This window comes from Bison bison, unplaced genomic scaffold, assembly GCF_000754665.1.
Source record: "Bison bison bison isolate TAMUID 2011002044 unplaced genomic scaffold, Bison_UMD1.0 scf7180017864212, whole genome shotgun sequence".
Taxonomy (NCBI): domain Eukaryota; kingdom Metazoa; phylum Chordata; class Mammalia; order Artiodactyla; family Bovidae; genus Bison; species Bison bison.
In genome coordinates, this window is record NW_011494784.1 from 791,306 (window position 1) to 814,133 (window position 22,828).

General features: G+C 38.0%; 1 pseudogene; it reads left to right on the plus strand.

Annotated features, from left to right (window-relative positions):
- Positions 1-22,518, plus strand: part of LOC104992155 — a 26,464-nt pseudogene extending 3,946 nt beyond the window's left edge.
- Positions 22,519-22,828: the final 310 nt, after the last annotated feature.

The following is a 22,828-nucleotide window of genomic DNA, read 5'->3' on the forward strand; positions in this document are numbered from 1 at the left end:
GGATACTGAAAGAGGAACTCCCCAGGTCAGTAGGTGCCCAATATGCTACTGGAGATCAGTGGAGAAATAACTCCAGAAAAAATGAAAAGATGGAGCCAAAGCAAAAGCAACACCCAGTTGTGGATGTGACTGGTGACAGAAGCAAAGTCTGATGCTGTAAACAGCAATATTGCATAGGAACCTGGAATGTTAGGTCCATGATCAAGGCAAATTGGAAGTTGTCAAACAGGAGATGGCAAGAATGAATGTCGACATTCTAGGAATCAGCAAAATAAAATGGACTGGAATGGGTGAATTTAACTCAGAGGACCATTATATCTACTACTGCGGGCAGGAATCCCTTAAAAGAAATGGAGTAGCCATCATGGTCAACAAAAGTGTCCAAAATGCAGTACTTAGATGCAATCTCAAAAATGACAGACTGATCTCTGTTCATTTCCAAGGCAAACCATTCAATATCGCAGTAATCCAAGTCTATGCCCCAACCAGTAACACTGAAGAAGCTGAAGTTGAATGGTTCTATGAAGACCTACAAGACCTTTTAGAACTAACACCCAAAAAAGATGTCCTTTTCATTATAGGGGACTGGAATGCAAAAGTAGGAAGTCAAGAAACACCTGGAGTAACAGGCAAATTTGGCCTTACAATACTGAAAGCTATGATCAACCTAGACAGCATATTAAAAAGCAGAGACATTACTTTGCCAACAAAGTTCCATCTAGTTAAAGCTATGGTTTTTCCAGTACTCATGTATGGATGTGAGAGTTGGACTACAAAGAAAGCTCAGTGCCAAAGAATTGATGCTTTTGAACTGAGGTGTTGGAGAAGACTCTTCAGAGTCCCCTGGACTGCAAGGAGATCCAACCAGTCTATCCTAAATGAAATCAATCCTGAATATTCAGCTGAAGCTGAAACTCCAATACTTTGGCCACCTGATGGGAAGAACTGACTCATCTGAAATTACCCTGATGGTGGGAAAGATTGTAGGCAGGAGGTGAAGGAGATGAGAGAGGATGAGATTATTGGATGGCATCACTGACTCAATGGACATGAGTTTGAGTAGGCTCCAGGAGTTGGTGATAGACAGGGGCACCTGGCATGCTGCCGTTCATGGGGTGTCAAAGATCCAGACATGACCTGGTAAGTGAACTGATGGACTGAATGTATAATACTATAAATGTAGACTACCTAGAACTCTGAGTTCTACTAAATAAAATTTAAGCCATTTGTATGGCAAAACAAAATAACAGACAAGATCAATAGACATGATACATCTGGAAAAAAGACAATGCAAATAGCAGGCGATGAGTTCAGTAAAACACAAAGAGTTTGTACAGATTAACAAGAAAAAGACAAAACATGCAATATAAAAATGGATAGAAGATATGAATACACAGTGTTCCAAGAACAAAACCAAATGACTAGCAAACTTGGGAAAAAGGAAATCCACTAGTTTCTGGTAAAATAGAAATCAATATAACAATGATTTAATCTGAGAACATTTTAAAATGCTGTAAAACTTAATGCTGGCATGGATATGAGGTATAAGGTATTGTCTTAGATTGCTGGTAGAACTGTAATATGATTTACCTAATTTAGTGTTTTGTTTCTGAGGTCCTTATATTAATATGCAATATGAGAATCTGCTAAAATCTACAGTTTTTTAAAAAAAATTTTAAGAAAGCTATTCCTTTCCTAGAAAGCTTTTCTATAGAGACTAACCCCCAAATCCAACTTTAAGAGCTTATACATAAAAATACATATGGTAGAGTTGTTCAGGATAATGTAAAACAAAAGTAAAAATTATAAAAACCCAACTCTGAAAATGTGTGTATGAGTATATATATTCACATATATGGTCTATAAAGATCATCAAAATGTGGAGAAAAAAATATATGTAGACATACACTAAGGTATTAATATGAATTGTCTAAAGGGAAGAGCTTGGAATTGACTCTTGCTATTGGGGAAAAAAAGGGGACAGAGGAGAGAAATGTGTTCATGCTAAAACAATATGTATAATTCCACTTAGAAGGAAGCAGTGGAAATTAAAACATACTTTTTGTTTTGTTTTAACCTATTTTGGATCAAATAGAAAGATTATACATTGGTATTTGGAGAATTCCTATTTATGAAAAGAAAACTAAAAGTTGAATTAATAAAATGCAACATGAACTTTTTTTAAAAAATATAGCTGCATGTATAAGCAATAAACTAGATGTTTTAAGCTTATTCAAAATAAGCCCATGAATAAAATAAATGAAACAATGATTTTGGAAATCAAATTAGCCATTCATATTTTCTCATAGTGGAACTTTTACATGATTTGAAGTGGGATGAAAACCAGGAAACTTGTTTCTAGCTAATAACTAGCTATTGATAGTAAATGATCCAGGAATATGTTCATTTAAATTAGATTTGGTAAGTTTAAAAAAAAAATTTTTTTTGAAAAATTGTTGAGTAAAATTTTAAGTTAAATTGTCTTTTTATATTATTTAAAAAAATTTTTTTGGAGTTTACTTGACTTCACTTTAAACTGCTAGATGTTGATCCTTTTTATGTTCATATTTAAGGAAGTGCTGAGGGTCACATCACTCAAAGCCAACCCCATCAGGCATCCTACCATGATGATCTGTGATGAGGTCAGAGGTTGGAAGGACAAAGAGAAGAGGTAGATTTTACAACTCGAGTTCAAGGAACTTGTCACTCTCCTCACAGAGCATCTCTTTTCAGTGAAAAGAGAAAAGGCTGCACTATGAAGACAATAGAATTCCCTCTCTTTTATGTAGATTTATGTTTTTCATGAGATACATATTCTGTATAAAGCATTTGTACAGAATATAATGTTTTATTGAAAGTAAATTATTTCTTTGGGGTTTAGTAGTGCTTGACTGAATTGTCCCACCCCCTCTACAATTCTTGTGTTGAAGCCTTAACCCCCAACATTACTGTGTTTGGAGACAGGGCATGTGAGGAGGTGATAAAGGTTAAATATCAGAAGAATGAGGCCTATCCAATAGAGATGATGGCCTTAGTAGAAGAGGAAGTGATATTAGAGATATATCAGAGATATCAGAGCTCACATTCTTCACCTTGTAAGGATGGACATGGAGAGAAAGTGGCCACATGCAAGCTAGGAAGAGAACTCTCACCAGAATTTGAATGCTGCCAGAAACTTGATCTTGGACCTTCCAGCCAACATGCCTGTTCTCTACTCCATTGTGGTTGTCTTGATTCTTCTGATACCTGGTAAAGGTGATGAACATTCATTTAAAACAACAGCTTCATTATAGTCAGTTTTTTCTAATTTAATGAGTAAATTTAATACCAAATTCACCATCTTTGAAAGCTATTATGATTTTATATTGCAATTTCTTTTTAAAAATTTAGTGAATATTTGGAAAATAAGAATTTGGCATTATCTGTTTTTTATACTTAAAAATTGCATTTATACAATTTTTCCAGTGTGTCATTTGATGTGATGATAATTATAGCTTGAGTTGACACAGATGTTTTAAAGTTACTCTCTAGACTTCAGTATTTCAAATTCAGAAACATAAGGAGTTTGTTGAACATCAGCTTTAAAATTACTATACAAAACAAAGAACTGACTCAAAGAAATTTAAATGACTCATCAGTTCAATTCAGTCACTCAGTGGTGTCTGACTCTTTGCTACCCAATGGACTGCAGCACGCCAGGCTTCCCCATCCATCACCAACTCCCGGAGCTTGCTCAAACTCATGTCCATCGAGTCAATGAGGCCATCTAACCATGTCATCCTCTGTCATCCCCTTCTCTTCCTGACCTCATTCTTTCCCAGCATCAGGGTCTTTTCCAATGAGTCAGCTCTTCGCATTAGGTGGCCATTAGGTATTGGAGTTTGAGCTTCAACATCAGTCCTTCCAATGAATATTCAGGACTGATTTCCTTGAAGATGGACTGGTTTGATCTTCTTGCAGTCGAAAGGACTCTCAAGAGTCTTTTCCAACAACATGGTTCAAAAGCATCAACTCTTTGGCATTCAGCTTTCTTTATAGTCCAACTCTCACATCCATACATGACTACTGGAAAAATGACAGCTTTGACTAGATGGACATTTGTTGGCAAAGTGATGTCTCTGCTTTTTAATATGCTTAGGTTGGTCTTCCAAGGAGCAAGCATCTTTTAATTTCATGGCGGCAGTTACCATCTGCAGTTATTTTGAAGCCCAAGAAAATGAAGTCTTTCACTGTTTCCAAAGTTTCTCCATCTATCTGCCATGAAGAAATGGGACTGCATATCATGTTCTTAGTTTTTTGAATGTTGAGTTTTTATTCAACTTTTTTACTCTCCTCTTTCGTTTTCATCAAGAGGCTCTTTAGTTCTTCTTTGCTTTCTGCCATAAGGGTGGTGTCATCTGCATATCTGAGGTTATTGATATTTCTCCCGGCAATCTTGATTCCAGCTTGTGCTTCATTCAGTCCAGCATTTCTCATGATGTACTCTGCATATAAGTTAAATAAACAAGGTGACAATATATAGCCTTGACATACTCCTTTCCCAATTTGGAACCATTCTGTTGTCCCATGTCTGGTTCTAACTGTTGCTTCTTGACCTGCATACAGATTTCTCAGGAAGCAGGTCAGGTGGTTTGGTATTCCCATCTCTTGAAGAATTTTCCAGTTTGTTGTGATCTACACAGTCAAAGGCTTTGGCGTAGTCAATAAAGCAGAAATAGATGTTTCTATGGAACTCTCTTGCTTTTTTGATGATCCAACAGATGTTGGCAATTTGACGTCTGGTTCCTCTGCCTTTTCTAAATCCAGCTTGAATATCTGGAAGATCACGGTTCACATACTGTTGAAGCCTGGCTTGGAGGATTTTGAGCATTACTTTGCTGGGGTGTAAGATGAGTGCAATTGTGCTATAGTTTAAACATTCTTTGGCATTGCCTTCCTTTGGAATCAGAATGAAAATTTACTTTTCCAGTCCTGTGGCCACTGCTGAGTTTTCCAAATTTGCTGACATATTGAGTGCAGCACTTTCACAGCATCATCTTTTGGGACTGGAAATAGCTCAACTGGAATTCCATCACCTCCACTAACTTTCTTGAAGTGATCACTCAGCTATAAATTTTTTTCAGTCCTGAGAAAGGGGGAACTTTCGCTGGCATAGTGACTGTGGAAGAAAATGAGAATTGAAATGGAAACCACAAATTGCAAAGTGTATCCTAAATCACAAGATACACAAGATATGTAAAGGGTGCCATAGAAAATTATGTTTATCACACACCATCTAAACTCCTCATTCTTTTTTCCCCAGTTTATTTAGACCTTTTTAGTTTAGATAAGACCACAGGTGAACTGCAAGGAGATTAAACCAGTCAATCCTAAAGGAAACCCACCCTGAATATTCACTGGATGAAATGAGGCTGAAGCTGAGCTCCAGTGCTTTGGCCCCCTGATGTGAAGAGCCAACTCACTGGAAAAGACCCTGATGCTGGGAAAGATTGAGGGCAGGAGAAGAGGATGACAGAAGATTAGATGGCTGGACAGCATCACTTATTCCATGTACATGAATTTGAGTAAACTCCAGGAGACAGTGAGGTTCAGGGAAGTCTGGTGTGCTACAGTCCACTGGGTCACAAAGAATTGGACATGACTTAGCAATCGAACAACAGCAAGTGAACTGGCAAACAATAATTTCACAGGGATTCATAAATCCTAATATTAAAGACTTCCAATAGTTTCAGCAATTTTCTGGGCTACACACTGACCAATCTCTCCCAAGGTCACCCTATGAATCCAGCACTTTAATCTCTAGAAACATTCTTTTCCCAATTTCACTCTCTCCCCTTTGAGATACTCTAAGTACACAGGATAGGGGGTCTTCAGAGAAAGACAACCAGGCATGGATTTCTTGACAAAAGAGAAGCCATTCTGGGCCTAAGTCATTGTGTGATCTGAGCCTGCCCATAATCCTTGTATTTGAATGGGTCTCAGTAATTAAGGATCTTAAGAGAAGCGAGGGAAGGCAGGAACAAAGGAAAAGCAGTCAAGAAACAATAGGTCAGTGATAAAAGTCCTAGTTCTTCCTGAAGGGATATGCATAACAATATGATGTATATCTTTGAGTTCTGCAAGAACAAAGGCCCTGAATAAAGGTGGAGGATGGATTTCTCAGTCTACAAATTCTGGGCTCTGTTGATCCTTGCCCCAATTCTATAATGAATTTTTCTGTGCCCAAGACCCTTCATGAATATGCATGCACTGGCCAAGTCTTTATATGAGTATGCATATATACCTAGCTTAAAAATTCCACAATATTGCTGTTCAAGGACACTACTTTGGGAAAGATCCCTGATGTTCTCCTTACTTGCTGCAAGAAATAAATCTTTCCTTTTCCCACTCTTTGGCTTGGTTGTGTCTTTTGGCTTGACACCTACCAAGAGGTAAACCCAGTTTTCAGGTAATATTTTGTACAGACAAACTTATTTAAAAGAGTATGTTATACCTGACATAATTATATATCATTATAGTATAATACAATACATGAAACATGATACATTGTACATATTCATGTTATAATTTGATAGGTCCATTTAAATGGTTATTCTTTTTCTATTTTTCTTTTTATATTCCGTTAAAATTAGAAGTTCTAAAATCATAGAGCAAAGTAAGTAATACATTTTTAGAATTTAAACTGTTACATGGTAAAAGTATCCTTTTCATGAAAAGAAACACTTTTTGTCATATAGCTATCATCATGGCAGATTAAAAATTGCTTGGCAAGATATAATGAAGAAAACATCTTTACCATGCAGAAACTAAATGATCTTAGTAAAAATAAGTTAGTCTCCCTGAGCCTTAGTTTTCTCATTTGTGAATTTGGAATAGAGAAGAAAACAGTAGAAAATTGTAGTCAGGTGAGGCTATTGGTCTTAGTGACTGAGATGGGAAAACAATACCTGACCCATTCTACTCTTTCTTCAGTTGTCTCGTGTAAAGTAAAATTCATATTTTTTGTCAAGACAAGAAAAATTTACACATAAAAATGTCTCTGCCCTTAGGTGACCTCTTTCTCCACCTGTGCATTGTACATCTGTATTACACATCACCCAAACCTCCCCCATCAGCAGCAATATCTGCTCAATCATAAACAGCAGCTTTCTAGCATTGACAAGACAACTTCTTAAAAGATAGTATTCCTTCTTGATACTGTTAAGGGTCACATGATCTACCACGGACATGACTGAGTGACTTCACTTTCACTTTTCACCTTTCCTTTCATGCATTGGAGAAGGAAATGGCACCAGTGTTCTTGCCTGGAGAATCCAAGGGATGGGGCATCCTGGTGGGCTGCTGTCCATGGGGTCGCACAGAGTTGGACACGACTGAAGTGACTCAGCAGCAGCAGCAGACCTACCATGATGACACTTAGATCTGGATTGTGCAGACTGTCAATAATATGTCCTTTGATGTACAGTCCTTTGTCTCAGAAAACTTATATATCTGTGTCTTGGCTTCTAAGTAGCAGAACAGTTCTCAGAGCTTTCTTAGATACTCGTTCTGGGTGGTGGTGGTGGTGGTTTAGTTGCTAAGTACTCTTCTGACTGCATGGACTGTAGCCCCCCAGGCTCCTCTATCCATGGGATTTCTCAGGCAGGAGTACTGGATCAGGTTAATATTTCCTTCTCCAGGGGATTTTCCTGACCCAGGGACCAAACCTGGGTCCTCCTCCTCCTCAAATTTGGCTCAAATAAAACTTGCCATTTCTTTCTAAGATCAACTGATTAATTTTTTGTTGATACTAGTTGATAACTAGTCTCCCCATCAGTTATTCCCCAAGGCTAGAAAACAACAATTCAAATTACTTTCTAGGTCTCTAGGCAAATTATCATTCTTCCAATATAACTCAGGCTAGGCATACTTACCTTTCTCTGACAGGCTCTGCTCCACCTGATAAAAAATTATCATCAGCCTTTCCTTGCTATGTAAACAGACTCAGTGTATGAAAACAGAGAACATAAAGAGATAGCTTGACTTTAAAAATATAATCTTCCTTAGATTTTTAATATGCACATTCTCACCAAATGTTTTTGTTTATTATTTGGGAGATTACAAAACCCTGCAACTATATATATTTACAATAACTTGCTATCCATTTTCATTCAAATGAGACGTCTTTACTATTCAATGTAATGTTTACTTTTGGAAGCCCACCAAAACTGGTAAACCAGAGTTAGCATACATTATGTTGTTCCTCTCCCTAAGAATCAGTCTTCTGCATTGTTGTTGAAGGAATGAATATCCTTACATTGCCATGTTTTACTCAGAACTCATATATGATAAAATATCCTTCGCTATTCTTCAATATTCAGCCTGAAATGGTAAATTATAAAAACATTCTTTTAGGGTTTTTAAAAATTATGGCTAGTATGAATTACCTTTGCATTTTCTTTAACAAATTTTGATAGAAAAGTCTTTAATATGTCTTCATCACTTATCTATTATACTAGATAAGAAAATATACACAATTAAGTAACAATTAAGAACATAAGCACTGAGTTCACAAATATAAGGCCAGAGAATATTTAATTATGTGACAAACTTGGATTATGTAGGCAATATTGGAAATTCTGAGAAAAAAAATCTCAAAATATTTTCCCTTTTTGATGGCAGAATTGTTTTTTGGCTGTGCTGGGTCTTCGTTGCTGTGTGGGCTTTTCTCCAGTTGTAGAGAGTGGGGGCTGGTCTCCAGTCGTGATGCTTGTGCTTCTCACTGCAGTGGCTTCTCTTGCTGCAGAGCATGGGCTCTAGGGCAGACGGGCTTCAGGAGTTGTGGCTCTAGAGCACCGGCTCCACCAGTGCAGAATTTTTAAGTTGTGAATTAATGAGATTGTGTTTTTATCATTCCACTTCTTATTGCCTTATTTTAAATTTCCATAAATCATGTCTAATTTTCTCTAGTCAAAAATGAATGAAATGACAAAAGTTTTTTAGTCATTTGTAAAGCAGTAAAAGAGTCAACTTAAAACCATATTCAGTCAGCAAAGGCAGAAACTCTGATTTATTTTTTGATTGCTATTCATATTTTTATAGTAATTATAAAATAGAACGTATGTCTAGTTCAAGTGGCTTATTTAGTTTCAAGTATTTTAAAGAGGCTCTGAATTTGTGCAGGCATGTAGAACTACAGCTCAGAATTGTAATGGGATAATCTTACTATGCCAAATATTTCGATTGGAATGAGTAGTTGAGTTTACATTAGTGACTGGGCAACAACAAAAGTATATTTATATTCTATCACAAATGAAGATTTATTTAAAATTTTTTTATTCCTTGATCTAAAATGAAACTCCATACATATCTGAATAATCATTATTTTTCAATCTTAACAACAGGCTTTGTCATATATAACTCCAGGCCTACTAGAAGGTAATCAAGAAGTTCTACCAATTTTAAGGAAATCTGTATGAAAATTTCAAAGTCACGCTCCTAACCCAGGTTTTTGTGTCAATGGCTTCCTAATTCTAACTGAACTAAATCCCAAATTCTCAGCCTGTCTTGAAAAATTTCCACTTTGGGGACTGTTATAAACTGGATTAGGTCCCTTGAAAATTCACAAGTTGGAGCCCTAAGCCCAGTAGACTATATTTATAGATAGGACCTTCAGTTCAGTTCAGTTCAGTCGCTCAGTTGTGTCCGACTCTTTGCGACCCCATGAATTGCAGCACGCCAGGCCTCCCTGTCCATCACCAACTCCCAGAGTTCACCCAGACTCACGTCCATCGAGTCAGTGATTCCATCCAGCCATCTCATCCTCTGGCGTCCCCTTCTCCTCCTGCCCTCAATCCCTCCCAGCATCAGAGTCTTTTCCAATGAGTCAACTCTTCGCATGAGGTGGCCAAAGTACTGGAGTTTCAGATGTAGCATCATTCCTTCCAAAGAAATCCCAGGGCTGATCTCCTTCACAATGGACTGGTTGGATCTCCTTGCAGTCCAAGGGACTCTCAAGAGTCTTCTCCAACACCACAGTTCAAAAGCATCATTTCTTTGGCACTCAGCCTTCTTCACAGTCCAACTCTCACATCCATACATGACCACAGGAAAAACCATAGCCTTGACTAGATGGACCTTTGTTGGCAAAGTAATGTCTCTGCTTTTGAATATGCTGTCTAGGTTGGTCATAGCTTTCCTTCCAAGGAGTAAGCGTCTTTTAATTTCATGGCTGCAGTCACCATCTGCAGTGATCTTGGAGCCCCCAAAAATAAAGTCTGACACTGTTTCCACTGTTTACCCATCTATTTCCCATGAAGTGATGGGACCAGATGCCATGATCTTCATTTTCTGAATGTTGAGCTTTAAGCCAACTTTTCACTCTCCACTTTCACTTTAATCAAGAGGCTTTTTAGTTCCTCTTCACTTTCTGCCATAAGGGTGGTGTCATCTGCATATCTGAGGTTATTGATGTTTCTCCCGGCAATCTTGATTCCAGCTTGTGTTTCTTCCAGTCTAGTGGACCTTAAAGGAGGGTAATTAATGATGTCACATCCTGGGGTCTAATCCTATAAGACTGGTATCCTTATATGAAAAGAAAGGGACACCAGAGCTCACTCCACAAGGATAGAGAGGGAGGGTCATATAAAGATACAGGAAGAAGGTAGGCATTAACAAGCCAGGAAAAGAGGCCTCACTAGAAACCAAATGTACTGACAAATTGATCTTGCACATCTAGCCTTCAGAACTGTGGAAAAATAAATTTTTGCCCTTTAAGCCACCCAGCCTGTGGTATTTTGTTATGGTAGTCCAAGATGACTAATACAGAGAACTAGTCTCCCTGTGAGTCTTCTCATCTTCTTCTATTGTAGCTATATTCATATTAGTATCTTTTGCTTAGAATCTTGCTTCTTACTTATCTTCCCCAAGTCCCTTCTCCCTTGGTAGCCACTAATTTGTTCTCTGTATCTGTGAGTATGTTTTGTTCTATTTGTTTTTTAAAATTCCATATATGGGTAAAATCATACAGTGTTTTTCTTCTTTCCTTATTCCATTTGGCGTAATACCTTCATGGTCCACCCATGTCGTTACGGATGGCATGTCTCCATCTTTTTTATGGTCGAGTAGTATTCCTTTATATATATAAATATATATATTCCATTATATATATATAAATGTTATCCATTGATCCTAAACACTTAGCTTATTTCTTTATCTTGGTTATTATGAATAAAGCTGCATTGAACATAGAGGTGCATATATCTCTTTGAATTAGTATTTTCATGTTTTTCAGATAAATATCCAGAAGTGAAATATTTGGGGCATATGGTAGTTCTATTCTTAATTTTTTGAAGCTCTCTATACTGTTTTTCATAGTGGCTGCACTATTACAGTCTTAATAACAATGTATAAATATTCCATTTTCTCCACAAGCTCTCCAACATTTACTATATATTTTTTTTCTTCTCAATAACAGTTATTCCACCAGGTGTGACGTGAGATCTCATTGTGGTTCTGATTTGTATTTTCCTAATTATTAGTGCTGTTCAACAGCTTTTCAAGTACCTGTTGACCATCTGTGTGTCCTTTTTGGAAAAATGTCTGTTCAGACTCTTTGCACATTTTAAAATCCAGTTGTTTATCTTGTGAGTTGTATGAGTTTTTTATATATGTTGAATAGTGACCCCTATGAAGCATATGATCTGAAAATTTCTTCTCTCATTCAGTAGATTATCTTTTCATTTTGTTAATGTTTCCTTCTCTGTGCAGAAACTTTTGATGTGGTCCCATTTATTTTTGCTTTTGTTTCTTTTATCTTTGGATTCAGAGCCACAAAAGTGTCATTAGGTCCAAGGTCAATTAAATTACTATATTTTCCTCTAAGAATTTTGTGCTATCAGGTCTCACATTGAAGTCTCTAATCCATTTGGAATTGTGTATGGTATAAGATGGGCTCCCCAGGTAGCTCAGCTGGTAAAGAAATTGCCTGCACTGTAGGAGTCCCGGTTTGATCCCTGGGTTGGGAAGTTCCCCTGGAGAAGGGAGAGGCTACCCACTGCAGTATTTTTGGGCTTCCCTGGTGGCTCAGCATAAGAGGCCTGGATTCGAAACCTGGGTTTGGATGATTCCCTGGAGGATGGCATGAAAACCAACTCCAGTATACTTGCATGGAGAATCCCCAGGGACAGAGGAGCCTGGTCGGGTACAGCCCATGGGGTCACAAAAAGTTGGACATAACTGGGCGACTATGCACAGCACAGCACAGCAAGTATTATTCTGCAGATGTTGTCTCAAAAGTCCCTTAAGCTGTCTTCTTTTTAAATTCTTTTTTCATTTTTCTGTTCTCTCTGGGTGAGTTCTATTGTTTTGCCTTCCAGATCACTGATTCATTCTTCTACCTCATACAGTCTGCTACTGAACCCATCCAGTATTTTTTTTCTTTTTCAGGTCAGTTATAACTTCTGTTTGGTACTTTCTGATGTGTTCTCTCTGTTTATCGAAAATCTCACTGAGTTCATGCATTCTTCTCCTGAGTTTGGTGAGCATCTTTATGACCAAACTTTATGTCAGGTAAATTGCTTATCTCCATTTTGTTTAGCTCTTTTTCTGAAGTTTTATCTTGTTTTTTACAACTGCAACATATTCCTTTGTCTCCTCATTTTGCCTAATTCTTTGCATTTGTTTTCATGCATTAAATGTATAACCTGTCTCTCCTAGTCTTGAAGAAGTTACTTTATTGAGGGGACAAACTGTGGAGCTCAGAAACACTATCCTGCCTGGCTACCAGAGCCAGGCACTCAAGGAGGTGTCCCCAATGTGTGCTGTTTTTCCCTCCTGTTGTGTTAGGGCTGCAACTGTTGTGGGACACATACAGGGAGTGTTGGGCCCTGGGCTGGTTGAAGGATCCAACAGGGGCTGTCATGGGGCACTGTTGGGCAGGGTTATCACTGGACCAGCTAAACCACAGTTGTAGAGTCTCTCAGCAGAGTATGCTCACTGGTGTCAATGGTGGAGAATTCCAAAATGGTCCTCTCCTATGCCAGTATTTGGCTCAGATGGTAAAGAATCTGCTTGCAATGTGGGAGACCTAAGGTCCAATCCCCGGGTCAGGAAGATCCCCTGGAGAAGGAAATGACAACCCACTATTAGTAATAAGATAGCCTGAGATTGCATAAATAACACCTGCCAGTAACTTAGTCCCCAAAGAATGTCTCAATTGTTTTCTGAGTCTCTGGCAGATGCTTCAAGATTAGTTATGTGTGCTCCTTTCACCTAAGTCCCATGCATTTTTCAATCACATGCTTCACTGCTGGTTTTTGGGTTGTGTGTGCCTGCTCATGAGCTCTTTAACAGTGGGTTTTTTTCTTCCCTGAAGTTCTGTAGTTTTCCTAAGCTTATTCCTCATTGATTTTTCAAAGTTAGGTGTTTGGGGAACTCAAGTGCCTGATGTAGAGTTCAAATTCCTTGCTCACTCAGAGAAAAGATCCATAACTTTGTGATCTCTCCTGATTGTGAATTGCCAGGCCAGGGTATGGGTTTTTCCTTGTCAAGCCCATATCAATGTTGTTTGTTTGTTTGTTTGTTTGTTTTAATTTAGCAAAAGTTCAAGTTTCTTTTATCCTTTGTTTTGGAGGTTCTATTCATTCAATTTTCAGGTCTCTTTTGGGGAAATTACTCCCAGGTGGCGCTAGTGGTAAAGAATCTGCCTGCCAATGCAGGAGACGAAAGAGATGTGGGTTCCATTGCCAGGTCAGAAAGATCCCCTGTAGGAGGGCATGGCAACCCACTCCAGTATTCTTGACTGGAGAATCCCATGGACAGAGGAGCCTGGCGGGCTACAGCCCATAGGGTCGCAAAGAGTCGGACACGACTGAAGCAACTTAGTACACACTGCACACGTTCCATTTACAGTTGTAGACTTGCTCTGTCTGTGGAAGGAGCTGAATTCAGAAACTTCCTATACCACCATCTTAAAGCCTCCTTCCACTTATCTCTCGCACTTGATTGCTAAAGTTGTACTTAAAAATTTAAAGCCTATGTCAAATCTTCCCCCAAAATACCTTTTTGTTTTCTCTTTCCTATATATTCCTATCCACTGAAAGCATATAATTGCTCTTGCTTGAAGCTCCATTAATACTTCTCATATATCTAGCAGAGATATGATATATTGACTAACATTTTATCTATTTGGACATCTGTCTCAACTTCTCTATTAGATTAATTAAACAATATATAAATTGGTTAAGTCTCCTTGAGGGTCTACTATGTACCAATTTGATTACCTGTCAGACATTTGTGTTTTCAATTACTATCTATAGTTCAGTTCAGTTGCTCAGTCATGTCTGACTATTTGCAACCCCATGGAACACAGCACGCCAGGCCTCCCTGTCCATTGCCAACTACCAGAGTTTACTCAAACACATTCCATTGAGTCAGTGATGCCATCCAGCCATCTCATCCTCTGCTGTCCCCTTCTCCTCCTGCCCTCAATCTTTCCCAGCATCAGGGTCTTTTCAAATGAATCAGCTCTTCACAAAGTATTGGAGTTTCAGCCTTAGCATCAGTCCTTCCAATGAATACTTAGGACTGATCTCCTTTAGGATGGACTGGTTGGATTTCCTTGCAACCTAAGTAACTCTCAAGAGTCTTCTCCGTCACCACAGTTCAAAAGCATGAATTCTTCAGCACTCAGCTTTCTTTATAGTCCAACTCTCACATCCATACATGACTACTGGAAAACCATAGCTTTGACTAGATGGACCTTTGTTGGCAAAGTAATGTCTCTGCTTTTTAATATGCTGTCTAGGTTGGTCATAACTTTTCTTTGAAGGAGCAAGTGTCTTTTAATTTCATTGCTGCAGTCATCATCTGCAGTGATTTTGGAGTCCAAAAAAATTCTCACTGTTTCCTCATTTATTTGCCATGAAGTGATGGGACCAGATGCCATGATCTTAGTTTTCTGAATGTTGAGTTTCAAGCCAGCTTTTTCACTCTCCCCTGACTTTCATCAAGGGAGCTTTAGTTCCTCTTCGCTTTCTGCCATAAGGGTGATGTCATCTGCATATCTGAGGTTATTGATATTTCTCCCAGCAATCTCAATTCCAACTTGTGTTTCTTCCAGCCTGGATTTTGCATGATGTACTCTGCATATAAATTAAATAAGCAGGGTGACAATATGCAGCCTTGACGTACTCCTTTCCTGATTTGGAACCAGTCTGTTGTTCCATGTCCAGTTATCACTGTTGCTTCCTGACCTGAATACAGATTTCTCAAGAGGCAAGCCAGGTGATCTGGTGTTCCCATCTCTTGAAGAATTTTCCACAGTTTGTTGTGGCCCACACAGTCAAAGCCTTTGGCGTAGTCAATAAAGAAGAAGTAGATGTTTTTCTGAAACTCTCTTGCTCTTTTGATGATCCAACGGATGTTGACTTTGATCTCTGGTTCCTCTGCCTTTTCTAAATCCACCTTGAACATCTGGAAGTTCATAGTTCATGTACTGTTGAAGCCTGGCTTGGAGAATTTTGAGTACTACTTTACTAACGTGAGATGAATGCAATTGTGCAGTAGCTTGAGCATTCTTTGGCATTGCATTTCTTTGGGATTGGAATGAAAACAGGAGTGGATGTTTTCCACTTCTGTGGCCACTGTTGAGTTTTCCAAATTTACTATCTAGAGAACCTTGAATATAGAAAGTATTAAGCAATGTTGAGTTAAATTTATTTGAGTTGGTTTTGAATCAGGTTAGGTAATTAGTATAATCTGCTTGAAATTATCAAAAAATATCAAGATATGTAACTAAATAAAGGTAAGCACCACAAACTAATTTACTTCTCAAAACACTGTGTTGCTTTCTCTAAGTTGAAATTCTTTATGTGGAACTCATATGAGCTCACTATTGAATTTGCAGGGATAAAAATCAATTCTCTCATTTAGAAAGAAGCAGCTATGTAAAATTTTGCCCCAGATCCTTTACTTAAAATAGTTCCCAGTAGCGAACATTTTCTTTCTAACTTTTATTCTCACTCCAGCTGCCTAAAAATCCTTTTTTTCCCTCTTGCTATCGTTTTATGAATAATTCTGTGTCTGCCCTTAATACAAGATTTCAAGAAACAATGGAATATATAGATATATTGAGATATATCTGTCACTATAGATGTACCTATATTCTAATGGAGATTTAGGGATGCAAAGTAAAACATTAGTAGGCTGAAAAGTACAACCCTGAAGATAGCTTTTATAATATTTATTTTTTGAAATTTAAGTTGATAACTAACGTTTTTGGTAACCTAACTGACATACCATTATAAGTTAATTACTATTTGTTTTTATCTTTTAAAGCATATGTGAACAATTTCACAATGTATTATAGAGCTATTTTTTGCCTAGATGATGTTTGCATCTTTAATAGAAAATATTTTTGACATATTCTATATTTCATAACGTACGCGAAATCAATTTGCCTGTCCCCTATGGAAATAGTATATTTCTCTACCCAGTTGGTTTTAGGTTTGGACACATGACTGACTTTCCCACTAAAATATGAGCAAAAGGAACAGTGCACTATTTTTGTGTCTGTCTGTCAATTTCTCATTCTTGCTCTTGCCATGAAAGAGTAGTGTATGCTGAGGGAGGTTCCTTTATCCTTGAACCCAGACTGAAGAAAAAAAGAAAAAAAAAAATGAGCAGATTCATAGCTCCAAACAAGAAAATGTAAGTCTAACACAGTTAGAGTAGAACCATAGAAACGAGGACCATTTTGTAAGAGAGAAAGAAGTTTGCTCTTGTAAGTCACTGAGATTTGGGACTATTTGACTAAGAATTTAGATAGTATAATATCTATCTAAGAATTTAGATAGTATAATACACATTATAAAATATGTACCAAAAAAATCTTTATTATTTAAAACCTGACAAATAATTTACTGGGATTCAAGAAACATCCAGGTCTAGCTTATATTTATGTATTTATCTATGGTTAGAATTTGGAGAAGGCAATGGCAACCCACTCCAGTACTTTTGCCTGGAAAATTGCATGGATGGAGGACCCTGGGAGGCTGCAGTCCATGGGATCGCTAAGAGTCGGACACAACTGAGAGACTTCACTTTCATTTTTCACTTTCATGCATTGGAGAAGGAAATGGCAGCCCATTCCAGTGTCTTGCCTGGAGAATCCCAGGGACAGGGGAGCCTGGTGGGCTGTCATCTATGGTGTCACACAGAGTCAGACACAACTGAAGTGACTTAGCAGCAGCAGCAGCTATGATTAAAATATTTAAAAATTTAACAAATTATACATTTTAGGTTTATATCTTTTAAAATGTATACCAGAGACTTCCACTTCTTGGTAAGACAGAGTACTGTCCTTAGTTGTTCAGCTGCTAAGTCATGTCTGACTCTTTGCAATCCATGGACTGCAGCACGCCAGGCTCCTCTGTCCTCCACTATCTCCCAGAGTTTGCTCAAATTCATGTTCAGAGAGTTGGTTTTGTTATCTAACCATCTTACCCTCTGCTGCCTGATTCTCCTTTTGCCTTTAATCTTTGCCAGCATCAGGGTAGGCATACTTTTAAAATTATCATGAAGTTCAACCAAACGTCTGGACGTATTACATAAGAGAAACATAAAAAGACACTGAAATATGGAAAGAAGATGGTAAGTTTTTCAGGGACCTCAGAAACTGAGGGAAAGCAGTGGTCAGTATCCTGGATTTTCTTCTTGTCTCATATATCCCAGCTTAAAGCTGAAAAAATGGGCAACAAAGAAATACCAAAAAGCACTGACAAAAAAATTATAGCAAAAGCCTGCTCTCTTTCACCAAAGGAATAGCCTAGCAAAACAAACCTTTTAGACAATAACCACTTTATTGCAGCTGAACACCAGACCAAAAAAAAAAAATGTGGCCTGATTCCAATGACACCAACAAAGACTGTGGAACCTCGACTTCCACACCTGTAAGGCTGCCATAAGGCAATTCAACATCTCCACTGGGATGATGTTAGAATGACAAATAGAGAATTTCATCCCTGCTAGATGGTAACAAAGTGACTGCCTTGTCCTCTGTCCACTAGAATAGTGTCAAAGAAGGTCTAGAGGACGGTTGGACTGTTTACCATTGCCACTCTTACCATGATGCCAGTGGAGCCCAAAGAGGATTGGAAACTCCCATTCCACCTAGTAGTAACGAAGAACCCTCCCTGCCCTTGAACATCACTTTAAGTGCAACAGTATAGACTGAAAGTAAAATGATGAAAGAAAGATATTAAATGCAAACATTTATCAAAGGAATACAAGAATGGCCATTTTAATATCAAACAATAAAGTGAAGTGAAGTGAAAACCACCCAGTCATGTCCAACTCTTTGCTACCCCAGGGACTCCCCTGCCAGGCTCCTCTGTCCATGGAATTCTCCAGGCAAGAACACTGGAGTGGGCCGCCATTCCTTTCTCCAGGGAATTCAAGTCTCCCACATTGCAGGCGGGCAAAGAAAATTACCATAGACAGAAAAGAACATTATATGATGATAAAAGGATCAATCCACTCCACTCAGAAAAACACAGCTGTCACAATTATGTATGTATCAAATGCTATTAAGCAGCAGAATATGTAAAACAAAACCTGAGAAAACTGAAAGAAAAAGTGAACAAATTCACAATTATAATTGGAGACCTCAACACTCCTTTTTCAACAACTAAAAAGAAAGTCAGCAATTATTTAGAAGAGCTTAACAACACTATAAATCAACAGGATCTTATTGATATTTATAGAACATAGCAAGTCCCAATAACAGTAGAAAACAGTAGAAATCATGTGCCCATGAAACATATACCAAGACAGACAATATCTCAAGCCATAGGATGAACTTCAACAAAGTTTAAAACTTGAAATCATACCAAATGTGCTCTCTGATCACAATGGAATCAAACTAGAAATCAATAATAGAAAAAAATAACAAGAAAATTTTCAAACACTTGAAAATTAAATCATAATTTTAAGTAGTCCACAAATAAAAAAAAGCATTAGAAAAAATAGAAAATAATTAAATGAATGAAATATCAAACATTTCATATCATGTGTGATAAACATCAAATTTTGTGGTCCATAGCTAAAGCAGTGCTGAGAAGAAAAATTTATAGCACTAAATGCATTCATTAGAAAAAAATAAAAATCTGAATAAACAATCTAAGCATCCACCTCAAGAACAGAGAAAAAGAAGAGCAAAAGAAGTCTGATGAAAACAGAAAAAGGAAATGCTGAAGATAAGAAATCGATTAAATTAAAAACAGGAACACAGTAGAAAAAACAATCAATGACGCTATGAGCTAGTTCTGTGTAAAGTTCAATAAAATTGATAAATCTTTAGCAACACTGACAAGGAAAAAATAGACATTATACACATAAAATGTCAGAAATTATATGGGACATTATTACAGATGCTGTGAACTTCAAAACAATACTTAGGACATGGTCCAAAGAATTCTACTTTTAATGTACATAATGCACATAATTCTACTTACTTATACAAAATTGACTAATTCCTCAAAGAACGTAAATAACCACAACTCACCTGATATGAATTAGAGAAACTGAATATCCCTATCAGTTCAGTTCAGTTCAGTTGCTCAGTCATGTCTGACTCTTTGCAACCCCATGAATTGCAGCACGCCAGGCCTCCCTGTCCATCACCAATTCCTGGAGTTCACTCAAACTCACGTCCATCGAGTTGGTGATGCCATCCAGCAATCTCATCCTCTGTCATCCCCTTCTCCTCCTGCCCGCAATCCCTCCCAGCATGAGTCTTTTCCAATGAGTCAACTCTTCGCATGAGGTGGCCAAAGTACTGGAGTTTCAGCTTTAGCATCATTCTTTCCAAAGAACACTCAGGACCGATCTCCTTTAGAATGGACTGGTTGAATCTCCTTGCAGTCCAAGGGACTCTCAAGAGTCTTCTCCAACACCACACTTCAAAAGCATCAATTCTTTGGCACTCAGCTTTCTTCACAGTCCAACTCTCACATCCATACAGGACTACTGGAAAAACCATAGCCTTGACTAGACGGACCTTTGTTGGCAAAGTAATGTCTCTGCTTTTGAATATGCTATCTAGGTTGGTCATAACTTTCCTTCCAAGGAGTAAGTGTCTTTTAATTTCATGGCTGCAATCACCATCTGCAGTGATTTTGGAGCCCCCAAAAATAAAGTCTGACACTGTTTCTACTGTTTCCCCATCTATTTCCCATGAAGTGATGGGACCGGATACATGATCTTAGTTTTCTGAATGTTGAGCTTTAAGCCAACTCTCTCACTCTCCTCTTTCACTTTCATCAAGAGGCTCTTCATTTCCTCTTCACTTTCTGCCATAAGGGTGGTGTCATCTGCATATCTGAGGTTATTGATATTTCTCTTGGCAATCTTGATTCCAGCTTGTGCTTCTTCCAGCCCAGCGTGTCTCATGACGTACTCTGCATAATAAGTACTAAGAAAATTTAATTTGTAATTTTAACACTTTTAGAAAAGAAGTTTCAGGGTCCAGATATTTTCAATGTAAAATCCTACAAACATTAAAGAAGAATTAACACGAGTTCTCTAATCTCTTTTAGAAAACAGAAGAGAAGGGTATACTTCTCTATTCATTTTATGAAGTTTGGTTCCCTGATACCGAAACCAGACAAAGGATGTACCTGCCTTCTCTTGCCACTACTCCCCAATAAAAAAAGGAAAGAAAAAAAAGATCAGTAGCTCTCCTAAATAAAGACATAATAATCTTTAAAATCTTACCAAATATAAGTAAGCAAAACATAAAAATATTATATACCATGACCAAGTATCCTGGGATACCAGTCTAGTTCAATATTTTGAAATCAATCAGTATAATCCACTATATTAACAGGCCAAAGAAGAAAAATTGCAGCATCACATTCAGTCCAGAAAAAAAGTTGACAAAGTTTAATACTCATTTATGATAAAAGCTCTCAGAAAAGTACAAATAGAGGGGAAATTCCTCAACTGATCTAAAAAAAATACAGCTTTTGTTATTCTTAATAGTGAAGATGAGGGAGTACTTTCTTCCAACTATTGGAAACAAGGCAGGAATGTCTACTCTCACCACCCTCATTCAACATAGTGCTGGAAGTTCTAAGTGGCATAAGGCATGAAAACATGAATAAAAGGCAAAACAAACAAACAAACAACAAAACAAAACCAAAAAACGGAAAAGAAGGAAAGAAATCTGACTCTACTTGCAGATGATGTACTTTTCTACAAAAAAACGAATATTCCATATTGAATCCTTTACTGTCATCTTACTGATCTAATTCCAATAGGTTTCATGAGAACGTGATATGGGAGTGCTAACAAAAGACATGACACTTCAGAGTTTTCAGATATCTTCACCTGTTTTGTTCCTAGCATATTCAACTTTATTTGCATAGGATATTTATTTGTTGTTATAACACTCTGAAGTTAAAAGAAGAGATTATTCAGATCCCTCTACTGTTGTTTAAGACAGTTCCAGGATCAATCCTCAAGATGAGTTCCTGGTTCTACAAAAAAAAAAAAAAGGAACGTAGAAGAAAAATGACAAATGAAGCCAAGATAATTTAAATGACACATTCAGAGGTCAACTTCCTAAGAATTGAAGACCACCCAATGAGAGGTGTATGGAAAGGTTAGACTGTGTTTGGGAATTTGAGCATCTTTTGGAAACCTCTACCCAGATGTGGTTGGTCCGCTCTTGTCCTGAGGGGTGGTTGCCTTCCGCAGTCCACGATCATTTATGGAACAACCGTTAGTTGAACGTTTCGGCTCTTTTCTTCTACAGCACCTAGACCTGTAGAACTCTGTGATCCATGTGTCTACCATGCAAGCCTTCTGTCTCACTGCTCCAAGTTGCAGAATCTCAGCCTGGAAGGCCTCCAACTTTCAGATCCCATTGTTGATAATCTTGCTCAGAACACAAATTTACTGTGACTAAAACTTTCTGGATGTTCTAGATTCTCTGAATCTGCCCTGAAGACTTTGCTGAGCAGCTGTTCCAGACTGGATGAACTGAACCTCTCTTGGTACTATGATTTCACTGAAAAGCGTGTACAGGTGGCTGCTGCACATGTGTCAGAGACCATCACCCAGCTGAATCTGAGTGGGTACCGAAAGAATTTGCAGAGACCAGATGTCTCTACCTTAGTTGGAGGATGTCCCAATCTTGTCCACCTAGACTTAAGTGATAGTGTCATGCTAAAAAATGACTGCTTTCCAGAATTTTACCAACTCAACTACCTCCAATACCTATCACTCAGTCGGTGCTATGACATAATACCTGAAACTCTACACGAACTTGGAGAAATTCCCTTATTAAAAACACTACAAGTCTTTGGAATCGCGCCAGAAGGTACCCTTCAACTGTTAAAGGAAGCCCTCCCTCATGTACAGATTAATTGCTCCCATTTCACCACCATCGCCGGGCCGACCATTGGCAACAAGAAGAACCAAGAGACATGGGGCATCAAATGCCAACTGTCACTGGAGAAACCCAGTTGTCTATGAAGCCTCTATGGCAAGATGGTGTCTCCTTTTTTCTTTGAACAGGGAAAGTAAGCAGGAAGCCCAATTGTGGAGAGCTCAGCTATTTTTATTCTTGGTTTTCTGTTGCCCTCCTTCTACAAGTATATTTGAGGACCATTGGAGACAGAAAACTATGAAGTGTTGCTTTTTAGAAATGACTATGAAAGCTTTGCCAGATCTTTTGACTGTGTGGATCACAATAAACTGTGGAAAATTCTGTAAGAGATGGGAATACCAGACCACCTGACCTGCCTCTTGAGAAACCTAAATGCAGGTCAGGAAGCAACAGTTA